This window comes from Pelodiscus sinensis, chromosome 1, assembly GCF_049634645.1.
Source record: "Pelodiscus sinensis isolate JC-2024 chromosome 1, ASM4963464v1, whole genome shotgun sequence".
NCBI lineage: Eukaryota > Metazoa > Chordata > Testudines > Trionychidae > Pelodiscus > Pelodiscus sinensis.
The window spans coordinates 21,911,489-21,936,896 of NC_134711.1; the positions used below are offsets into that span (position 1 = coordinate 21,911,489).

At 39.1% G+C, this 25,408-nt stretch overlaps 1 protein-coding gene across 19 annotated transcripts in view; it reads left to right on the forward strand.

Annotated features, from left to right (window-relative positions):
• Positions 1-25,408, forward strand: part of MAGI2 (membrane associated guanylate kinase, WW and PDZ domain containing 2) — a 1,141,222-nt gene that overhangs the window by 632,726 nt on the left and 483,088 nt on the right. The window contains exon 1 of one of the 19 annotated variants that reach the window (XM_075926573.1): positions 20,859-21,357. The exons of the other annotated variants lie outside the window; for them this stretch is intronic. The gene's annotated coding sequence lies outside the window, so the exon portion shown is untranslated. Of the gene's footprint in view, positions 1-20,858; positions 21,358-25,408 lie in introns of those variants that run through there. 19 annotated transcript variants of the gene reach the window in all.

The window sequence follows — 25,408 nt, forward strand, 5'->3', positions numbered from 1 at the left end:
TAATTTCTGCATAAAACATTGCATTTTTATTATATTTGACCCACACGGGACATTAACACCACAGTAAATAGATTTAGCAAAAAGGCTGTGGAAAAGGAGCAATTGTCTCAGTCCAGAAGATGTGGTGGCTGGTCTCCCCCTGATTCTGGCTTTGTAGCTGAAGCAAAATACTTATTCTCATATAAGTCTTTTATTAGCAGTGCCTGTTTTTCCAGCATGGGTGCACTCAGGGGTGTGTCTTGTCTAAGTGGCGCACATATACATACACGTGTGAAACTTGGCGTATCTTAAGGGGGGTCAGATTGTGCCATCAAAACAGATGGCTATTTTAAGAACCGGAAAATCATACTTCCCATAGGAAATATGCAAATCATACTTCCCATAGGAGTCCTTGGAGCCTCTTCCAACTTCTTTCTTCTCTGCTGTACCCAGGCTCCTCCATACACATGTGCAGAAAAGGTTGATCTATGTGCCTGGCTCCCCTTTCCCTGGAGTGCTCTACCTATCTGGGCGGGCTAGGAGGAAGTAATCCCCATGTTTCTTTGGCTGCAGAGGCTGCAATTGTGCATGCCCTTGTGTTGGGAGATACAAGGGCTTTCAGGTTTCCTGTCCTCTCTGTGTCCCCTGTACACACCATCTGGTCCATAACTGGCATATCACACTCAAATCAGGTATATGCAATTGCTTGTTTCCATCTTTGAGGATGTAAACGTGATCTGGTCCTGTGTAGAAGAACTCATGCATTGATTTGCAATTCCCACTGTAACATCTGGTCTTAAAAGGACAAATTCATAGGGCCAAATGTATCCCTGTTTTCTGAAATTGATGGACTACACTAGGGATGAATTTGGCCCCATAAATATGAACATTTGGAAAGTGTCACAGCAAAAGGACCCTGTTTACAAAGCAATAGATTTAAATGTGTAATCATGGACTGGATTTCTGATTCTCCAAGAGATAAAAATAACTGACACCTAGCTTACTGAATGAGACCAGCATACCAAGTCATGAGGAAAGGCCTCATGCTGCCTAGAAGAATGCTGAACTCTATATTTCTGCCAGGAACCGGAAGTACTTTAAAAAAACCACAAATGGTTCAAACTTTGTAAATTATTCAGAATAAGTAATGAGTCAGACAAAAATAGCATCAGGAAACTGAGCAAGATAGATAGCAGCTAAGCTTCTACAGGTCTCCAAAATGACACTCTGAGTGCCAAAATAACTGAAGTTTACCAAGAAGTCTAATGGTATGTCTACACTAGTCCCCTACTTCAAACTAGGGAGGCTAATAAGGGCTACCGAAATTGCAAATGAAGCGCGGGATTTAAATATCCTTTAAATAACCTCTTGGAATGAGGTTTACCAGCTAATTCAATTTAATTCAGAATCCCGTTTCACTGACGCATGTAGACACGGGCAGTTATTTCGGGCTAGTCAATTTCTAAAAAATGGTGACTGGCTGGGAACATGCTAATGAAGCACGGGATATTTAAATCCCGCACTTCATTTGCAATTTCGGTCGCCCTCATTAGCCTCCCTAGATTGAACTAGGGGGCTAGTGTAGACATACCGTAAGGCACTATGGGCAATATATGTAATTTTATAAAGCCTTTGGCTGCTAAGACCTTTGTCAAGGGACAAGAGAAAACAAATGTAATAATGCAGCTGGTAGATGCCTGCCCACTCCATCTCTGTTTTTCGAGTATTTTCTCTTATTATTGCATTAGTATAATTACTCTGCAATAATCTTGCCGTGATTTTGTAATTATTTGTACTCTGTAGACTCTGCCTGGATTGTTTGTGTACTGCTGTACGTAGAAAATGAGTATAGGCTTTTTTTAAACAGTCCAGAGTGAAATGTACCATGTACCATGAAGCTAGAGAACAAAATAATTTTACTGTTGAGCATTTCTCTTAAAAGCTTTTTCCCAAAATGCTTTACAGATTAAAATAGAGTTTTAAGTAGTAAATAAGAGGAAGAAGAGAGAGGCTAAGCGGAATGTAATAAGTGGGTGGGAGGTGATTTCAGCTGTGATTGAAATGAGATGGAGAGCCAGTGAAGCAGAGCAATACAGAGAAGCTGATCCAGAGCATGAGCTGCAAAAGATTGTGAGTGCAGCAGCAGTTTTAAGATCGTATGGAGCTAGTATCTTACTACTCCTTAATGAGGCTTGAGCAGCTGAATTAGAGACGTAACATGGAGTATACTAAGTATAGTATCACATTTGTAATTGTGTATGGATATTTTCAGACATTCCAAGAGATTCAAATATGCAAATATTCCTGGAAGGAGGGCCATGTAAATCATTCTTATTTTCAAACAGCAGCTTAAGTTGGGTCACAGGTAGGGCACAGACATTAACTTGAATGACAACAGTATGTAAGAATCCTGTGAAAAAGCATAATATTGCTCCCATTACCTTTACAATTCTTCACTAACCCCCAATATTATGTTTCCATAGATCGCAATAACTACACATTTTGAGGTCATTGAGCTATGAGCAGATGTGAAATAGTGACAGTCATTCAATAGGATCTTAATCTTCTACAAAGCTGCCTACATGCTGACACCATCAAGAGGCTTGGTACATAAGCCCCATCAGGGGCCTCAACTAGGCATCCCCGTCCCCCCTCCTATCTCACCCATAGGTGCTGGAACAAACAAGGAAGGGCTGGTGGTGCTTCTCCCCATCCCCACCCGTTCTGCTGTGGCACAGGTAGGAGGGGAGGCCGCAATCTGGCTGTAATGATCCTGGCCCGACCAGGGCCATCCCACATACTTTCCTTTACATACAAAGTTTGTAGTTTGGTTCAATGGCTCTAAGCATCCCTGTTATAAAATTATTCCAGTACCCCTAGTCTCACCAAATCCAAGAATCATTTTCCATAACCATCTACTAGATCGCATCCTCCCAGGTGACCACCCTAATCACTAGACAGTAGGCTGTTCTGGCCTGGGTCTTTCTCAATCCATCCTGTTGAAGCTGTTCCACTTTGTATAACTACCTAAATATTCATTGATTTACAAAGAGAGAATAGGACACTCACTTAGGAGACCCAGGCTCCAGTCTCTGCTCAGGAACAGCTTCAACAAGAGAGACTCACTCCAGGATACTCTGCAGTGGTTTGGACATTATTGTGGGAAATGGGAATCTTGTGCTCAATCTTTGTTTCTGGCCCAAGTGGGGATTTGATTCTTGGTCTCCCACATTCTGAGTAAGTATTGAGATCACTGGGTGATTGGCTATAAGGGGAGAATCGCCACTTTCTCCTCTGTGAGAAAGGGCTAACTTGGCTTAAGTATGTAACTCTTAAGAGAGGATTCCTAGACAGGGGCAAGCACAGGTGGGAGGGGGTGAAGCACGGGTGCCCCAATAACTGGCAGAGGCCCAGAACTCCTCCAACCCCAGGGCTGCAGGGGAAGAGCGAACTCCTCTGACCACTGGGCTACAACAGGGGTATCGAACGCCCCTCTCCAAAAGCATCATATTTTTATTCTTGTGCATACCCATCTTCCCAATTGTGAATCCCAAGGAAGAGGAGGTACCCCCCTGCAGCCCAGAGTTAGGCACCTAGCTCCTTTGGAAGGGCAGGACTTAAGCCACACCCTTCTCGTTAGCATTTCCTACTAGTTAGTTTAGGTGGCTCCCAATTTAGCATATGGCCTTTTGTGAATCTCATTCTTAGTCAGCTAACTCTGCCATGCTTTGCACAGGGAACCTGAGCACCTCAACAGGAGCTGTGGGTTCTACTAGGGGAAAGGGGCCTTTAATGTTAGGCATTGGAAAGACTAAAAGCTTAAGTACCTTTTGAGGATCCAGTCCCAAAGCATGAAGTTCATATATCTCAAGAGAATTTTCAGAACAGGGAAAATAAGACACATCTTTTAACCCTCATGAGAAAATCTTCTCATAGTCTCAATAGAATTCTCAAATAACATGATCATTCTTCAGGTTTATTTTCAGATCAGTACTCTCTTGAAGAAACTATGCTAATGAAAATGAACAATTTTAAATGTATAATGGGGAGGCCAAAAGCAAATTAATAATGGCAAGAGTGGATCCAAACCAAGAATAAGAAAATACCTTTATGTCCAGATATTACAGGAACAGGATGTAAGAGGTAGTAATGATATGTAATATCAATTTGTATATCATCTCAAGATGTGATTTCATCAGATAATGGATGATGACCTGAGTTGGACTAAGCCAGTAATGGATGAAAGACTCCTTCCCTCTACACCTAAATGCCAAGGGACCTACATGCCACAGAGAGTTTTTGTCTTAACACTTATTACTCTGGAAAAAAAACTTTAAAAACAGTGAATGGTCCTGCAGCACTTTAGAGATTAACAAAAATATAGTTAGTATCATGAGCTTTCATGGACACAACCCACTTCTTCAGATGAAGAAGATGAATATTCATCTGAGGAAATAAATGGGTTTTGCCCACAAAAGCTGATGATACTATCTACATTTTTGTTAGTCTCTAAGATGCTGCAGGACCATTCATTGTTTTTTAAATTTTTTTCAGTTTAGGGCATATCTACACAGCAGTGTTATTTCAGGATAATTGATGTTATTCTAAAGTAACAAAAAGTGCATCTACACAACAAGCCATTATTTTGAAATAATGGCGAGCTGGAGGACTTCTTACTCTGACTCCTGTAACCCTCATTTCACAAGGAGTAAGGGAAGTCGAAGGAAGCATGTTCTTCCTTCAACTTCCTGCTGTGTACACAAAGTCGAATTAAGTTATTTCGACTTCAGCTACGCAATTGATGTAGCTGAAGTTGCGTAGCTTAATTTGATTTTTGCCCTACTGTGTAGACATGCCCTTATAAACTAATGTGGCTAACCCATCTGAGACTTATCACTTTGACTTAGTACTGAAGCATCATGGCCCATCATGGCGTTAGTGGGGAGTTCACTTCTGTAGACATAATCGTTTGTGATTATTTAAAATCACACTTCACAGTAGTCAGAATGGCTGTTCCTATTGCTGTCTCAAACATCCACTGGACAGTCATGTTTTGCCCACCTAAGTCACCTCTGAAATTTAATTTGGAAATCAACAGCATCACAGTTACAACCTTCGCTCTTCCTCGACCTACAACCCATATCTCGTGGAACGAGGAGTACAGATAGTTCGGAATGGCTACGTAGTTCGAACTATCTAGCCCGTGCCGCATGTAGCCGCGCGGCACGGGGTTCGCACTAGCCGGCTTTTAAAAATGGCAGCGCCGGCTTTATGCTAATGAAGCCTGGGAAATTCAAATCCCGGGCTTCATTAGCAAGTTTGGTATGCATACATTACCCTGCTAGTTCGAACTAGCGGGGTAGTGTAGACATACCCTCAGAAAGACCGGGGTCCTTATCCCTTCCAGGTGTACTTTTTGAAGGAGGGGATGGTATGAAGCACTATCACCCCAATTTAATGGGGCCTACATTTTCTGGTAAGGCAGCTGACAGCCTTTGGATGATCTGCCTCAGGTATCATCTGCATAGTTACTGTGTGCCTCTTTAAAAATGACTTTTCTAAAAGTGGAAGTAAGGCTTCAGTACAACTAAAGTATCATAATTTGAAAACTTCTTGTGGGGGTGAGAGCAACACTTTAAATTATTATCTGTGTCATGAAACCTAGGCTCTTCTATACCCATCTGTAATTTTTTCCACCATCCTCTCTCCAACATGCATAGCAATATGAAAATATTAACGAAGGAGTTCTGGTTTTTCTCTTAATAAGTCTGTGGCCTGACTTACTCCTCCTTCTTGTGTCTCCAATCATCCAAGCATTTAAATTTATTGAAATTAAGTGCCAGGGTAACCAGGATTTTGGTTATTGTTTCTCTTCTCCAGCACAGAACTTATGCCTTCTTAAAATAAAAAATGTAAGACTTGCACATAGTACATACAATACAGATAACTATTCAAATATGGGGCCTTTTTTTCCCAAACTGCATCTGAAACTACCATTCTAAAGAGGTGATATTATCACCATATCAGCTTGAGCATGATTGGTAACTGCTTGATCCTGCCAGCAAAACACTTAAGCGTATGCTTAAATTTAAGCTTGAGTAGTCCCACTTAGTGATTTTGTGCTTCAGAAGCACAAAAGTCAAACTATGTCTCCTCTGTTTTTTCTTGTGATCCTTAAAAATACCTAAAAACTTTGTTTCTGACACTAAATGGAAGCTTAAATGACCATAGAGGTTAAAGTGCACTTTTATCCATCAACAAGGCTGCCAGCAAGATGGTGATGATAAGTTTCTTCTGCCATTATCCATGGTATTTTGGCTATGTGCATAAACAGGGGAAGTTGTCAAGGTTTCTGTGTAAAATCTGTCACCTGTGCTGAATGACAAGGTGAATTAGTTGACTTGGGAGATGCAAAGTCTTTATTCTATACAGCACCACTTCGAATCCAACTTAGGTTAATAACTGAAAATGACAATATAGGCCACTTGGTGGCCAGTATGAAATAATATTAGTGGACTCAATGCACCTTTTATTAGATATTCACAGCACAAAACATCCTAACTGACATTCTTTCTTTCTGATAGTTTGAAGAGAGAAACAAAGACCTGAAGGGGAACGGAGAGGGAACTGTGTTCTTACCTGGAGAGTTTGACTCTTCAAAATAGGCTTGAAACACATATGAGGAAGCTTTTATGGCTGCTGCCAAAATGTTTTGGCTGTGATATGGCCAAGTGGAAAATATCCATTCTCAGAGCTAGCATTTTCTATTAATAGGATCTTCAGGAAAAAAAACCCAGCAGAGAATTCCATCATAGAAACCAAGAACACAAATAGTTGACAAATTTTAAAATGTGTGTGTGTCTTCCCTTCTAGACTGAAAACTCCTATGTCAAATTTCAGTCCAATATGACTCTTTATGAGCAGCTTTATAAATAACTGAACAGAGGTGTCTGCTTATTTTCCCTCTAAGTATTGGGAATAGCAGTATTAGAAATTTGGTGATTCAACTGGTGTGAAGATTGAGCTGTAGTAGATGTGTCAATTTGTAACATAAAGTGGGTTAGCAAAAGGGGTTTTTTTTTGTTACAGTTTTCACAACATCAGTAACCAGTTTCAAATCCAGAATACTTCTGCTCAGAAAGACACAGCATGAAATGATATAATAGTAAATTTCATTGCATCAAAGTGAAATGATTTCTCTGCATGCTGTCAGTCAAGTATAAGATTATATTGCAAATGGATTCGAAAATTTATACAAAGAATAGCTTTCTTTCGAAAGTAATGGAAGTCAGAAAAAGTTAACTTGAAAGGAAAGAGACCAAAATGTCAAGGAAAGGCCTCTGTGAATTTGATGCAGTGCTCAATTGGCAAGGCAAATGAAATGTTCATTATAATGTTTCATACATACTTAGGGGCATTTTGCTATTCACCTTTGAAGACAAAAAACTATTTTAATCAATTTGTCTATAATATTAGAATTTAGCTGTATCGTATAACAAATTTAACTCAAGCGGTATTCCATATTATTATATCAAGTGCTTCATAAAAGCACGATCACCATGGCAACACTGTACATACAGATCATATAGATTAGTCTTTGGAGTTGAACAAGTTCTAGCAATCACTGACTGCTTTCTTTTTCCTGTCAGTCATTTTCCTGCCTCAGAAAGCTCAGAAACTAATCTCATAATTTCATGCTTAAGTGTTTCTGTTCTCTGAAGGTTGTTTTGCATTTTTTCTTTGTTGTGGTTTGTATTATTAAAATATCACACACAGTTGCATTATTTTGTTCATGCAGGGATGATTTAGAGTCCACAGATATTTTTCTGAAGCTATGTGTTGGAGCATCAAACTGTCTTACCTAGTACTATTTTTGTTTTTAAATATGTTAGGTGTGGTTCTGTTTCACATCTTCTAGTATGTCCCTATTGCAAAAGAGTATGAAGTAAAACTATCCTACAGTGTTCACAGAAAACAGAGTTCAGAACTATGTTCAAAGTGAAAGTATGTGGTTAGTGGGAGTGTCCAAAGAGTGTCTTTTCTCCTACATGTACACAAATGCCTGGGGACACCATCTGCAAGTAGAGAAGAATGCTGGTGCTGCCAATGAACTCAACTAGGAAAACCATCACATGAGTAAGGATTATACTCATGATAGTGAGGTTTACAGAATCAGCCACATAATTACTTGATGTATTTTTTATGTTAAAAGGGAAATGCAAATAGAAATGAAATAGCATTTTCTCAAAAACAAGTAAAACTTGTGTACGAGAAAAATGTTTGTGTGGATATTAGGAATGTTAGTATATACATTTGTTTAATCAATCAACTGTTTGCATACCTACAGGCTATTCCTTTAACACATTTATAATAGAACTTCAATCTTCAACATGTACTATCTTTGTTAATGTTTGCCATCAAAGCCTCTTGTTAAATAAACTTCTGTGTGTAGAAACCAATGAAGAATCAAGGTTTAATTTAAAAACTCTTAAAGAAAAACATTGTCCCACAAGTGAGTTACCACAAGAGAGTTAGGGGCCCAGCCACATAAAATCATAGAAAAGTGGGATGAGACCTCAAGAGGACATTTAGACCAGGTCCCTACACTGAGGTAGAATCCCTGACAGGTGTTTGTCTAATCTGTTTTTTAAAACCTCCTATAATGAGGATTCCACAAACTCCCTTCTATGGCTATTCCAGTGCTTAAATATCTTTAGAGCTAGGAAAGATTTTTCAGATATCCAGCCTAAATCTTCCCAAAGAAAATTAAGCCCAATACTTGTCCTACTATCAGTGGTCATGAAGATCAGCTGATTACCATCCTCTTTATAACAGTCCTTAACAAATTGGAAGGCTGTTATAAGACTTCTTAAAACTACCCAGTTCTTTGAACTTTTCCTCACGGGTCAAGTTTTCTAAATATTTTATCATTTTTGTTGCTTTCATCTGCATGTTCTCCACATCTCTCCTAAAATGTGGTACCTACAACTGGACACACGGCTTCAGCTGTGGTCTCACCCATGCCAAGTAAAGTAGGACAATGATCACTTGTATCTTACATACAACACTTTTGTTAATACACCTCAGAATTATATTAATCTGTTTAGCAACTGCATGGCATCCTTGCAGATCCTACAACTTCCAGATCCTTTGCAGCAGTACTGCCATTTAGCTATTTATTCCTCACTTTGTAATTGTGCATTTGATTTTCCCTTCCTAAATGTAGCACTTTCCATTCATTTTGATTGAATTTCATCTTCTTGATTTCAGACCAAGGTTTTACACGTGTCAGCATTTACAGTAAGGCTGGTTTGTACCATTCTGACAGTGTAAAGGGTGTTAAAGGTAGTATAAATATAATATATACCCATTTTATGGCCCCTTCACATCATCAGACTGGTGTAAATACTAACAACAAACTTTCAAGTATGAAAAAGAATGAATAATGTTATAATAAAGCTACTCACACTAGTTATATACATAGGAGTATACAGGCAGTCCCCGGGTTACATGGATCCGACTTACATCGGATCCCTACTTACAAACGGGGTGAGGCAACCCCACACTAGCTGCTTCCCCCCAGTAGACCAGGGAGACGCAAAGCTAGCGCCCACCCCCCCAGCGGACCAGGGAGATGCGGAGTGGCTTTTCTCAGCAGACACCTCAGCTTGAGAATAAAGGACTGAGGGAAGTGAGGTGTGGGAGAATAAAACTGAGCTCTGGAGAAATGTTTGGCTAGAGTTTCCCCTACAATATGTACCAGTTCCGACTTACATACAAATTCAACTTAAGAACAAACCTACAGTCCCTATCTTGTACGTAACCTGGGGACTGCCTGTATAAGAAAAACAATGAGTTGTAGCTCACATTGTCAAATGCATGAAGTGAAATCACATGACAGGGATATATATACATAAATACAGAGATGGGAGAGATCCAACAGTGTTATTAAGGGTGGATGTGGCCCATTTCCAACAGTGATAAGAAGGTGAGAATACCTAAAGGGGAAAATTATTGAGTAATGAGATAACTTTTCCCAATCTCTGTTCAGACCCATTGTGATGGTGTCAAATGTGCATATAAATTCCAGTGTGGTAATTTCATGTTGCAGTCTGTTTTAGAAGGTTTTTTGCTTAAGAACGGCAACTTTCAAGTCTGTGTGTCCAGGAAGGTTTAAATGCCCACTGATTTTTGTATGTCACTCTTCTTGAAGTCTGATTTGTGTCCATTCAGTCTTTTACATAGAGACAGTCCACGTTGTCCAATGTACACCACAGAGGGGCATTGCTGGTAAATGATGGCATGTATCTCATTAGTAGATGTGCAGGTGAACAAGTTGGCCTATGTGGTTAGGTCCTTGACGGTGTAAATATGAGAACAGAAGTAGCAATGGTGTTTGTTGCAGGGATTGGTTCCTGGGTTAGTTTTTCTGTTGTGTAGTGTATAGATGATGGTGAGTATTTGTTTCAAATTGGGGAGGCTGCCTGTAAGTGAAGAATGGACTACTTCCCAAAGTCTGTGAGAGTGTCCTGCCCCTGGCTAAGAAACAAATTGTGTCTCCATGTGTATGATAAGCAGCATAACTCCACTGTTACTGGTGATGCTACTCTGTAGAAAATATCTTATATATTTATATATATATTTGTAACTACAGGGTTTTGAAAAATTGACATACTAGGGCTTTTAGATTTCTTTATTCTATGAATACTGATTAAAAATTAAACCTCATTGATATTAACGTTGTGGTATATATTGTAGACTTTATGAAAGCACTGTAATTATCATCCGATTAAGTAGGCAGTGTTCATTCATAAACAAACCAATTTGGTCTTTAACAGTTTTACAGAATCCATATACTGTTTTCCACACCTATGCTACTTTTCTTATTGTATCCATATTATGATCCATCACCTGGCTGAAATCATTGCTGTTTTTCCTTTGTTTTCTTCAATTTACATTCCACGTGATGTATCCTGCTAGGAAGGAAAATACAATTCTTTAATATAGCAAAGGTTTTGAATCTGGCATGTTTTCCATAAACAAATAGTAACTATATATGAGATTAAGTAAAATAGACCCAAGAAGACAAAAGTAAAAGCGCTGTAAGAACAAGGTGTCTCTCTCATCTGTAACTTGCTGTAGCTTTTCTCCAGCACAAAATGGAAGCTGACTCTGCAGACAGATCACTTCTAAGACTCTTAGTGCAATACACAGAAACCAAAATACTAATTGTTGTGTAACTACATACACCAAAAAAATAAAAGATATATTACATACATTCCGAAATTCTAAGGCCAAGAAGGCACCATTATGACCTCTAGCATAATAAAGATCACAGAATTTAATTCACTATATTTATAATGTCTTTCATAGAAATACATCCAATTTAGATTTTAAATTGTTCAGTGATGGAAAATCCACTACATGACTTAATAAGTCATTCAAACTTAAAAACGTGTAGGTTATTTCTAGTCTGAATTATCTAGCTTTAGCTTCTAGCCAGTGAATATTGATATTAGATCTTTTTTTTTTCAAAAGGCAGATTGTAAATCATTAAACTCAATTTTGTTTTAAAAGTATTTTATTTTAAAAAAATCCAAGAAGATACTGTATACTACTAACATAACAAAAAATGGAAATATTCATTATTAAAAGGTCCATACATTGATGAGAGTTCAGTCCTAGAATTTACTATGTTTTGGACCTGCATCTGATTTTGTTCATACTCCTTTCTGTTCTTGAATCTTAAGTTTCCTTGTTCCCTATTTATACCTTGCTTGCTGTAGCAGAGGCAGCATATTATGAGTTCATTTAGCTTTATGTTTGTTTAAATGTGTTCTTATAATAACATGATATCTTTAGGGACTGTGGAATCATTTGCAGGAGAAATTACCTCATTCTTTGTAATAGGATTTTGTCTGGCTATTACTTTTCTGTATTTTTTCTAGTATTTGATGCCTACCACATGCACTACTAATAACAACCAGTAGGTTATTGCTGTTATGGATCCAGTCAGTGGATACATAGAGCACTAATGTTCTCTTCAAACTTTATAATATATTGACTTTATGCTTTGGTGGTTTTTCAAGAAGTAGTACAGAAAAAGAGTCCATGGCAGAACTAAGTTATTGATTGCTACACCATACAATTACTGGTGTTGGAACTTCTAGGGGGCATCAAATAAACTTAGGTAACAGCCCCTGTTTTGACAAGCACCAGGGCATTGGCCCAGGGACATCCAGAGTTGGGTAGCATGGGTGTCTACAGTTTAAGCTAAAGAGGCAGGGGACCTGAATTAGGGGTTTATAGATTCTCATCTTCTCTGGCTCAGACACAAGGGGAAATATTATACAAACTGACTAAGTAGTACAAGAAGTCTCACTGTAATCAATAGACATTGGGGATTTTGACCTAATTTTAGAAATCTGAGGTTCATCCAGGTAGGTTACAATGTACTTGAATAGGGACTTTTTGGGACAGGAACAGATATTTTTGTGTTTGCACAGAGCCTACCACAATAGAGCCCTGCTCCATGACTGGGACTCTTAGGCATTGCCATATATATAACAATTAGGAAATTATGGTGAAAATCCTTTTGTTTTGGTTTCCCATTTTTGCTTTTTACGGCTTCCTGTGGGTAAACGTAGGCACCATTCCTTTTTACCTGTAGTGTATTTACTCTGAGATTTCCATCAGTTATGAGAAATTTCTTTGAATTCACTTGGCAAATATATTGTTGAGGTGATTTTTACATGAAAGATAATTCTGTAGCAGTATTCCTTGTTAAATCTTCCTATTATTGTGGCTATTAACCTTGTTACTTCTGCCACATATTTGTGGAATCAGAAAGGATCATCCTCATTTGAAAAGGATTGGGTTGTGTCCATTTTTTTCCTATATCAAATCTGGCAGTTCATGCTGAGCAAAACTTGCTCCAAAATATAAAAAATACAGGAGGATCAATGAAGGTTTAACAGATTGTTTAACAGTGTTCTGGAATATTTGTGTAATTCTGAGCGTAGGCTTTCACTTTAGTGGATTTTGCTATAGCAGTAGCAAGCTAAAGAGGATTGCATTGATACTGTGGGCTCAGGTGCTTTATATGTACTGTATAAGTCTTAAAATTAAATTAATATGAGATTGTTTTGTGCAATGTATGGACTCAGCTCTAATTAATTGAAAATCTTTTAAAATGAAATGATCACCCCCTCAGCTGGTTTTAAGCAACAAATTGTTATTGACTTGAATGGAGCTATGCTGATTTACACTAGCTGATAATCTGGCTACCTTAGCTACTGTCAAGTATTATTGATTTTAGTGGGACGTTTGTTTCAATTAAGGCTGCTTTTGGGATTTGGCCATTTTTGGATTATATTTGTTCCATAATCCAGTATTTATTGTTGTGGATGGAGGGAAGAAGGAGCTCTTCAGAATCAGTTAAAAGATTTGAGCCGTGTACTGAAACACTTAAATCAAATCACAAAGAAAATCCTTGACCAGTGTTACACAATTAATTACCAACAAAATTTGTACACAGAAAAAGTAACATTTAAGTATATCATCTTCATTCACCTAGAGATGAAAAGGTAATTTCCAAATTCTTCAAATGCTGCATTACCAATTTCAAAGCTATAATAAAATAATATAGGCCTAACATAAACCCATAAACTATATTCTAAAACCATCCTATTCAATTTCAGGGTTTCTTATTGGAGGGTCTAACAGACAAAATATTAGGTTCACTGTATGGAGCTTCAGTGGGAATAAATCAGTGGGCCAATGTCATTCATATACATATGAATGACATGAGCAAGACATGAGAAGTCATTCTTCCTCACTACTCTGCAGTGATTAGGCCTCAGTTGGAGTATTGTGTCCAGTTCTGGGAACCACATTTCAAGAAAAATATGGAGAAATTGGAGAAAGTCCAGAGAAGGACAACAAAAATGATTAAAGGTCTAGAAAACATGACCTATGAGGTAACATGGAAAGAACTGGGCTTGTATAGTTTAGAAAAGAAAACACGGAGAGGGGACATGATAGTGGTTTTCAAGTATCTAAAAGGCTGATACAAGGAAGAAGGAGAAAAATTGTTCTCCTTGGCCTCTGATGATAGGACCAAAAGCAATGGGCTTAAATTACAGCAAGGAAGGTTTAAGTTGGACATTAGGAAAAACTTCCTATTAGGGTGATTAAACTCTGGAATATATTGCCAAGGGAGGTTGTGGAATCTCCATCACTGGAGATATTGAAGACCAGGTTATATAGACATCTATCAGGGATGATGTAGACAGTGCTTGGTCTTGCTATGAGAACAGGGGACTGGACTCGATGACTTCTTGAGGTCCCTTCCAATTCCACTAATCTATGATTCTGTGATTTCAGGCTTCCTTATTGTGGTTAACCAGTGTGACACACACTTGTATTTTGCTGGATTTCCCTTTTGCTGCCTACCGCCCCTTCCCTCCCCCCCCCCCCCAATCCTGTACCGTTAGGGAATCTTTCCTAACATGTCAAGGTATGCAAAGGCCTTGCTTCTTGGCACTGCTGTTCGTCAAGGTCAACGGGTCCAAAAGAGTGCTCTTAGCTAGATTTTCAAGACCTTAAAAGAACTACTAGGTTTTGCGTTTCTTCTCCCTGACAACTCTTTGTACTAGAAACCAAACTTCATTACTGTCTGAAGTACATTTCTACCACATTCCCAACAAAAAAATCTTTAAAAAAAGTAATTGTGGCAGGGCTTTATTTTCCAATCCCATTGACTCCATATCCCTTCAAACTTTTGGTAAAGAAAAAGCAAACCCAGGCGATTCATGGCATGGCATTTCCATTTCAGAGCTGTCACACTGATTAGCCAAAATTATGGTATAAAAAAAACCCCTGCTGCCTGAAGTTCCACCAAGGATACATCATTCTTGTCCTTGAGCTGACAGAGCCTTCTGGAAGATCTCAGTTGGTCAGTGGCTGATCTCTTAATCACCTTGGAGGCAGGGCAAATGCAGCACTTTTCTTACACGTGTTCATGTCTCTCTGAAATCTTTTCCCCAAAGCTCAGAGTTTATTAGGACATTTTTTCAGGTATAGGCAGGGCTGACCTTATGGGAAATAAACTGTATTTTGGTGTTCCTGCTGGTTCCCTGACTGGCTTTCTGCACTTCCCATCCATGCCTTCATCATCCAGACCCTTCCTGTCTCTCCCAGTCTCTTTCCACCCTCACATTGCCCCATGTCCGACTGCCTCCCAAGGGTCCCCAGCCACCACCCCAAACCCCCACAGCTTAACTGGGCTCCTCTCATCACCCTCAAGTCCACTGCCTCCTTCCCCATCGCCGCCCTGTTCCTTGTTTCTTGACTATATTGCTTCTCTGACCATGTCAGCCACCTGTAAAGCTGGCCCCATTGTATAGGCTGAAGGCCGTTCTGTTTCATTTTTAGTTTTGATTATGATGTCTGTAATGTTACTTAATCATTACTGTGGATGTCTGTATTATGCTTTCCCCTGTGATTTGTCTGTGCATTCATTCTCCTTGAGCTTGATTCCAATATTAGGCTATGTCTAGACTACGTTGTTTTTGAAAGAGGATATGCAAAGTCCGTGGGAATTTGCATATCTTCTTCTGCTCTCACTTTCGAAAGTGGATCTTTCAAAAGTGAAAGTAGTCTGGATGCATTTTTTTCAGAAAAAAAAACCCCTTTTTAGAAAAAACTGCTCTTCCTTAAAAAATGAGGTTTACATGGGATTTTTTTCGAAAAAGGGTTTTTTTCCTGAAAAAAACACATCCAGACTACTTTAGAAAGTGAAATCGAAAGAAGATATGCAAATTCCGTGGGAATGTGCAAATCCTCTATCGAAAATAGAATGTTGTTTAGACTTACCCTTAGGCTCACTTAACTTCATTGACTTCAGTGGAGTTAATTTTGATTGCACTTGGTATGGTGAAAATGAGAAGGGAATTAGGCTGTATTGTTATGGTAGGTCCCAGCACTGGGCCCACAGATCTTTCAGTCATAATAAAGCTAAACAAGGTAATATATCAAAAGGTAGATGCTATGTATGACACTAATACATTAGTAGAGCCAACAGTGAAGGCACCAGTTCATTGTGCAACATAGAAATTATCATAAAACTTAAAATCACTGATGGAGGACATAAAAGAACAAAGGCAATTTTTCAAAGAACCATTGGGGATGCAGCCAGGCCAATGCAAGGTGAGGGTGAGAAGATCTAAGAAATAAAAATAGTTCTGGCCAAATACACAGAGGCTTGTTGAATAGAGGAAGGAAGTAAAGAAGATAATTTAGCAAGAGTAAGACAGCAGTAAAAGAGCTATTCTGCGACCAGAAAATGCATATGTAGACAAGGGAGTTAAGTTCAAACATAAGACATGAGAGAATGAATGGAAAAAATGAATGGAGACTCTAAGGAGGCATACAAGACAGGGGATTCAAAAAACAAACAAAAAACAAAAAAAAACCACCAACATTTTCCTGTTATATAAACAATTGATATCACAATTCTTGAACTACTGTGACATTGTAAAATTTCAATATGATAGTATTTTAACCACAGAGGAGAGATACAAAATCCTGTTGGATAAAACGTTTCCAAGATATGCTCAGCCACCTGGAACCACTACTAACACATACTGAGAGATGTGAAAAAAGTGTGGAATTACCTATCTCAGTAGAAGTAATTGCCTTTGAGAAAGTAACGGACTCCATAAACCAGCTGAAGAGTGATAAAGCACTAAACTATGATAAGACAGATGCTGAAATATTAAAAGCTAGAGAGGAAGTAGTGGTGAATGACATGTGCAGCTTACCCAGAATGGTTTGATAAAAGGAGATCTGTTGTAAATATGAGAGAAGCTGTTATCTGTAAAATCCCTAAAAAGAGGGGGACCAGGTAATTTGTAATAACTGGAGGGGGTGACCTTTCTTTCTGTATCTGAAAAAAAAATGTTTTGCCTTATTTTGAATGGGACAAAACCTGTTGATGATGATGTACCCAGGGAAGAATAGGCTCATCTAAGAAGTCATGTTCAGAGCAACTTTTTACCTTTATTTAGATTTATTCATTTAGATTTATTGATTGAGACTTATGACATTTATAGAGGAAGGTTTTAACTTCCTTGATTTAATGAAAGCATTTGGTAAGGTCCACAAAGAAAACATCTGGACGATCCTGACACGTTATTGAATCCCAGAAAAGTCTGTCTATTTGATAACAGTGGGGTTTTTTTATGGTGAACATGTGTGCTGTGTCATGACAGAGCTGAAGCCATGGAATTGTTCAAGATGAGTACTGGTGTAAGGCATGGTGGTACACTATCCCCACTTCTCTTCTGCATTATCATATACTTTGTGATGAGTGATGGCTGCTACTGAAGGCAATTATATTGTCTGGATAAGAGAGAAGCTGCAAGGCTCAGTTTTTGCAGGTGACATGGTCCTATTATGTACCACCTTTTAAAACACTCCTGTACGTATAAAAGAAGCAACTGCTAAAATGGGATTTATCAGTTCTATACTTACAAAACTAAGACCATGGAGATAATGCTGGCAAATGGGTTACTGAAGAAGAAGAGAAGACTAATGGCCAGCTCACTAAAGAAGTGAAGGCAAGAACTTGTAAAGTCAGTAGATCATTTTCATAAAATCATAGGGCTGGAAGAGACCTCAGGAGGTCATCAAGTCCAGCCCCTGCCCAAAGCAGGATCAATCCCAACTAAATCAACTCAGCCAGGGATTTGTCAAGCCGAGACTTAAAAACCTCTAGGGATGGAGATTCCACCACCTCCCTAGGTAACCCATTCCAGTGCTTCACCACCCTCCTAGTGAAGTAGTTTATCTAACCTAGACCTCTCCCACTGTAACTTGAGACCATTGCTCATTGTTCTGCCATTGGTCACTACTAAGAACAGCCTCTCTCCATCCTGTTTGGAACCTCCCTTCAGGAAGTTGAAGGCTGCTATCAAATCTCCCCTCACTCCTCTCTTCTGCACACTAAATAAGCCCAGATCCCTCAGCTTCTCCTCATAGGTCATGTGCTCCAGACCCCTAAACATTTTGGTCTCCCTCTGATGGACCATCTCCAATGCATCCACATCCTTTCTATAATGGAGGCCCCAGAACTGGACGCAATACTCCAGATGTGGCCTCACCAAAGCCTAATAAAGGGAAATAATCACGTCTCTAGATTTGCTGGCAATGTTCCTCCTAATGCAACCTAATATTCCATTTGCCTTCTTGGCTACAAGGGCACACTGTTGATTCATATCCAGCTTCTCATCCTCTGTAATCCCCAGGCCCTTTTCTGCCGAACTGCTACTTAGCCAGGTGGTCCGTAGCTTGTAGTAGTACTTGGGTTTCTTCCGTCCCAAGTGCAGGACTCTACACTTGTCCTTGTTGAGCCTCATCAGTCATCAGATTTCTTTTAGCCCAATCCTCTAATCTGTCTAGGTCTGTTTGTCAAACGTCTAGAAGAGCAAGATGTATTTGCAGGGTAAAATGAGATTATTCAAAGTTGTTATCCTTTCAATAATACTTTATGCCTCAGAAATGTGGCAGTACTCAACAGGAAGCTGAATGCATTCCAACAGCTTTGTTTAAGAAGAATCCTGGTGCTACTGGTGTCCATTACTTTCACACTAATGAAAACTAGATCACTTTCCTTTTCAGATAAGCAGGCACTTAAATGTCTTTGATAAACTGAACTACCTGTACAAGGGCTCAAAGCAGAAAGGTATAATTTTAAAATAGATAGATCACGGAAACTGTGTATGATTTAAAATGTTCACATTGAAACCTTTAGTGCCTGCTTACCTGGAAAAGAAAGTGATCTAGTTTTCATTAGTATAAAAGTAATAGATGGAAGTAGCTCATATTAGTTCTACTGAGCTGTGTAATTCCTTGATGAAGAAACTTTGAGGATATGTCAACTAAACAGATGTTTGTGAATAACTGTCACTTCCTATCTCAATTCTTAGGACTTTGTATATAGCTATTGCATTGGCTTGTTATTCTCCTTGCTCCTAAAAGTTGTTAGTTGATGTTTGTCATTCTTTATATGCATTTAGACACAGCTCTGCACTCTTTTCACAGGCAGAACATCTAATGAATTTCTCTATCACTAGATTTATCAGGCTTGATGTTATCAATGGGAATATTTCTGGTTGGATTGGACCCAGAATGGCAATTGTCAGCTTGGCAAAATTAATATTTATCAGAAAGCCTCACTTATTATGCTCGGTATAGCCATGAGAATTACACTGAGAAGCATTTCTCACCACCTACAAGCTGTGAATAGCATGTGAAACAAAAGCCTTTGTTGAAAATTGACATTTCTGAGCCAATGAACTACATAATTCATCCACAACTAGATTATCAAAAAGAATGACATGATAAGAATGACTGTTTAGCTGGGACCACTTTTCAGATAAGTGGCTTTCAGAGAAGTTATATTTGAATAGTTGGGGAAGCCTCTAGGCCAGCGCCCCAATTTCTGTTGGGAGGAAACACCAGGGAGTTGGGATGGGAACAATCTTAACTAAAGTGCCTTAGCCAGGTTTATCAAGCTAAAGCACCTTAGCTGAGGCCCAGCATTAAAGCTCTTTAGCTATGGTAGATCGATTTAGCTAAATGCTAAGTGCTTTAGCTAAACTGCTCCTCTCCCAGGCTGCATCCCACTATTCAAAGAGGATAGTTAGGGGAATTGGTCAGGAAGCGAGGAGATGCTGCCAGACCATCACCCTTGCACGTCTGAAGGTTTAAATGTCTTCTGAAAACAGTGGGCTGTTAGGGTTCTGATGCCATTAAATCAATGTTAAACTGCTTTTAAACCTGTAAACGGGAAATTGTGTGAGAAAAATAAATACGGAGTCAGAATCTTGGTCTATTCAAGATTTTTTTTTAAGTACAGACACACATGCACTTATGTTACTGAGCTAGTATTACAAAAGTCATGTAGAATAGTGATAGAAATGTAGCTGTGTTAGTCTGGGGTAGCTGAAGCAAAATGCAGTACAATGTAGCACTTTAAAGTCATGTAGTCTGACTCGGGTGTAGCTCAATATAGAGAGACTGTATAGATTTTTATAACCAGGCACAGGAATATCCTGTTTGAAATGCAAATAAGCCTGGATAAAGAGCATCTTCCCTAAAACACACTGAATGCAAATTCTAACCGCAAACCTCCACCCCATCCCCCATTCCAGAATATCCCTTCTACTAATCGATCTACAGAAATGTGTGGAGCAGGGGGAAGAATTCATCAGCTCCCACGTGGCTACCCATCTTTACCACAGATGCAAGAAGTGAGAGTTGAACTCCTCCCTTTGAGGGCTGTAATTTGAAAAGTTACAAGTAATCAAGTTCCTGTGTGTTACACAGGAGATGCAAAAGACTTGTGTAGCATTCACTTATCTTAACCTTATTCTACTTTTGAGATCTGAAATGACTATTGTTGTATATCAGGGGTGGGCTAATATCAACCCACAGGCCAGATCTGGTCTGCTAAGGTTAGCTCCTGGTGGGCCCCCAGTGCTATATTGACCTGCTCCTCCACAGGTATGGGTGATCGCAGCTCCCATTGGCCATGGATCACCATTCCCAGCCAATGGGAGCCACAGGAAGTGGTGTCCTGGTCCTAGCTGCTTCCTCTCATTGGCTGAGAACAGCAATCCACGGTCAATGGAAGATGCAATTGCTGGTACCTGCAGAGGCACAGGTAAATATAGTAGTGGCAGTCTGCCAGTACTAAACCTGGCAAACCACCACCATTGTATTGTCCACCCCTGATGTATGTGTATTTGCCCTATCCTATATGTTGTCTTCAGTTCTGTCCTTCTAAAGTAAACCCCACAAAAGCATTTTAACAGTTACAATAGGAGTTTCTGATATAGAGAGAATATGAAACATTACTTGGGTGATGCTTGTCATAAAACTAATTTATCTAAGCATAATGGACATATCTTTATACAGCTTTCCATGGAAAATTACAAAGGTGTGATACCCATTGGACCTCCACCAGCCATCTTGACAGTTTTGCATGGCATGAAGATAGTGGTATAAATTGTGCCCATTTTTTAAATGTTCTGTGAATTCAGTTCTTCATACAGAACATAGATTTGCACGTTCCTTTCATTACCTGATGAATCAGCTAAGTAGTAATAGATCAGAAGAGGGCAGTGTGAACAATCTGCTGCTGCTCTTTTGGCCCTGATTGGAACCTGACAAAAGTGTGAGGCTCGTGTTCCATGACAGTTGGAAGGAGGACAGCTGGAGACCTGGAGGAACTGTGACAAAGCCATGCCTGGAGCCAGCTCAGAGGGCTTGAGCTGAAGTTTGTACAAACACTTCTACGTGGTTGGGGTCTACGTGAGTTTAACAATAAAAAGGCTCATATACATAGTGTGGATAAGAGCAAGTACATATTGTAAACAAGCAAATTATGTCCTATTAGGCTTCATGAACTCAATTTTTCTTCAATAATAAATCAGTTGCAAGGACCCAAAAGTGATCACGGCTTAGCCAATGAGCAACATATTTTTACATGGAACAAAGTTACAAAAACTTAGCCTGTGGATGTAATCATACCTACTGCTAAGCAAATATTAATGTAGCATTACGGATTAATTAACAGATAGGACAAATGTATCTTATACATCATTTTAAGTAAATTAGAATGTTATTAAAGTTGCCAGAGAGTCCCACTGTTTTATTGAAGTGAAATTGTTACATAAGGTGTGTCTAGACTACAGAGTTTTGTCGACAAAAGTGGACTTTTGTCGACAAAACCATACCTGTGTCCACACTACCATTGAGTTCTGTCGACATAACGTCAACAGAACTGAGCAGTTTTGTCGACGCTGGTAAACCTCATTTTACAAGGCATAACGCCTTCTGTCGACAGAGTTTCTGTCGACAGAAGGTGTTATTGCATGTAAACTGTCCTTTGCGTCTACACTACCATGTCGACAAAGCAGCTTGCTTTGTTGACAGAACTCAATGTAGTCTAGACGCTCTTTGTCGACAGAAGTTTTGTCGACAGTATCTGTCGACAAAACTTCTGTCGACAGAAGCCTGTAGTCTAGACGTACCCTATGTGTGATCAAGGGACTGCTATGATACTGCCAGCATTAAGTGTCAAGATAAATATACTGGCATTAGAATTTGGAGTGATTAGTCTGATTAGCCTGAGCAAAGGATACCTTCAATCTACTTGAATCATGAATAGAACTCTTCAGAAGAAAACATGCTAAGATGCCTAGAAAGAAAGAAATAGACCTGGCTAAATTCTAATATAAAGAATGTTCACAAAGTGCCTAACACATATTTATTGTCCAGCATTTGGGGCAAGATACAGATACCAGTAAGTTATTCTTTGGATAGTAATGAATACTTGGCTCTAATTTCCTAAAAAATAGAAATGCCTGGGAATACAGAACTCTTACTGTAACTAACTGTAATTACTGTGGTTCACTATATATTCTTAAATAGTAATTCAATGTAGTTACATGAAGTAATTAAATGTAATTACATGGACTTAATGTTTTTTAGCTAGTTTTAATTTGTTGGTGTTTTTAGCTAATATCCAACAGACATAATAGCTAGTTCTTGGTATATGAATAATGCCAAAATAAGTGGAATCAGCCCATCCCAAGTTATTACAGAACTAGTCATTGTAAACTTGATTATCACAAGTTCCCTCGGTGGACTGGGGAACAATGGAACTGTCTATTAGTGGGAGGCAACTGATGACTTTGGGAGACTAAACTTTACAAGTGCTAGCCCTAGATGTTTGATAAAATGGCCACAGGCCTGACTGCATACATAATTAAATGCAAAACGTGTATGCTCACATTGAGGTCAAGCTCACATCAAGCTTTTAATGAGGCTAATGAAGAGCTTAGAGATAATGGTAACATAACAAATGGGACTAAGGATATGGAGGTAGATATTACCATATCCGAGGTAAAAGCCAAACTTGAACAGCTTAATGGGAGTAAATCAGGGGGCCCAGATAATCTTCATCCAAGAATACTAAAGGAACTGGCACATGAAATTGCAAGTCCATTAGAAATTTTTTTTTAATAAATCTCTAAACTCAGGGGTTGTACCATTTGACTGGAGAATTGCTAATATAGTTCCTATTTTTAAAAAAGGGAAAAAAAGTGACCCGGGTAACTATAGGCCTGTTAGTTTGACATCTGTAGTATGCAGGATCTTGGAAAAATTTTTGAAGGAGAAAGTAGTTAGAATAGTGCTAGAAATGTAGCCATGTTAGTCTGGTGTAGCTGAAACAACATACAGGATTATGTAGCACTTTAAAGACTAACAAGGTGGTTTATTAGATGATGAGCTTTCGTGGGCCAAACCCACTTCCTCAGATCAAATTGTGGAAGAAAATTGTCACAACCATATATACCAATATATATGGTTGTGACAATTTTCTTCCACAATTTGATCTGAGGAAGTGGGTTTGGCCCACGAAAGCTCATCATCTAATAAACCACCTTGTTAGTCTTTAAAGTGCTACATAGTCCTGTATTTTGTTTCAAAGTAGTTAGAGACATTGAGGCTAATGGCAATTGGGACAAATTACAACATGGTTTTACAAAAGGTAGATCGTGCCACAAACCAACCTGATCTCCTTTTTTGAGAAAGTAATAGATTTTTTAGATAAAGGAAATGCAGTGGATCTAATCTACCTCGACTTTAGTAAGGCATTTGATACAGTACCACATGGGGAATTATTGGTTAAATTGGAAAAGAGAGGGATTAATATGGAAGTTGAGCGGTGGATAAGCAACTGATTAAAGGGGAGACTACAGCGGGTCATATTGAAAGCTGAACTGTCAGGTTGGAGGAAGGTTACTAGTGGAGTTCCTCAGGGATCAGTTTTGGGGCCAATTTTATTTAATCCTTTTATCACTGACCTTGGCACCAAAAGTGGAAGTGTCCTGATAAAATTTGCGGATGACACAAAGTTGGGAGCTATTGCCAATTCAGAAAAGGATCGGGATATCATACAGGAAGATCTGGATGACCTTGTAAATTGGAGTGATAGCAATAGGATGAAATGTAATAATGAGAAGTGTAAGGATATGCATTTAGGGATTAATAACAAGAATTTTAGTTATAAGCTGGGGACACATCATTTGGAAGTAACAGAGGAGGAGCAGGATCTCAGAGTCCTGGTTGATTATAGGATGACTATGAGCCGCCATTGTGACATGGCCGTGAAAAAGGCTAATACGGTCTTGGGATGTATTAGGCGAGGTATTTCCAGTAGGGATAAGGAGGTGTTAGTGCCATTACACAAGGCATTGGTGAGACCCCATTTGGAATACTGTGTGCAGTTCTGGTCTCCCATGTTTAAGAAGGATGAATTCAAACTGGAACAGGTACAAAAAAGGGCCACTAGGATGATCCGAGGAATGGAAAACCTGTCTTATGAAAGGATACTCAAGGAGCTTGGCTTGTTTACCTTAACCAAAAGAAGGCTGAGGGGGGACATGATTGCACTCTTTAAATATATTAGAGGGATAAATACCAGGGAGGGAGAGGAATTATTTAAGCTTAATACCAGTGTGGACGCAGGAACAAATGGTTATAAGCTGGCTAGTAGGAAGTTTAGACTTGAAGGTTTCTAACCATTAGAGGAGTGAGGTTCTGGAACGGCCTTCCAAGGGAAGTAGTGGGGGCAAAAGATCTATCTGGCTTCAAGATTAAACTAGATGGGTTTATGAAGGGGATGGTTTGATGAGATAACATGATCTTGGTAACTAATTGACCATTCATTATCAGTGGTAAATAGGTCAATGGAGGGATGATAGGAGTTACTATAGAGAATTTTCTGGGTGTCTGGCTGGTGAGTCTTGCCCACATGCTCAGGGTTTAGCTGATCGCCATATTTGGGGTCGGGAAGGAATTTTCCTCCAGGGTAAGTTGTCAGAGGCCCTGGAAGTTTTTCGCCTTCCTCTGTAGCATGGGGTACAGATCACAGCTGGAGGATTCTCTGCATCTTGGGGTCTTCAAAGTATTTGAAGGCTTCAATATCTGAGATATAGGTGAGAGGATTATTCTAGGAGGGGGTGGGTGAGATTCTGTGGCCTGCACTGTGCAGGGGGTCAGACTAGATGATCATAATGGTCCCTTCTGACTTTAAAGTCTATGAGGTCACTATATTATCCTCTGATTTACTTATTTAAATTTAACCTTGTATCTTTCTATCTGCAGGAAGAGAAGGAACATTTTGTCTTAATCGTCCATGGTTTTTATTCAGTTGCACCCCATCCCAAAATTGGCAGCAAGCTTTCTCATTCTTGTGAATATCTTATTAAATAGATTAATTATTTCTACACCAATCACTAGCTCACTGTTGGTGTTTTATTCATGTGAGTTAAGCAGAAAATAATTTTCTCTA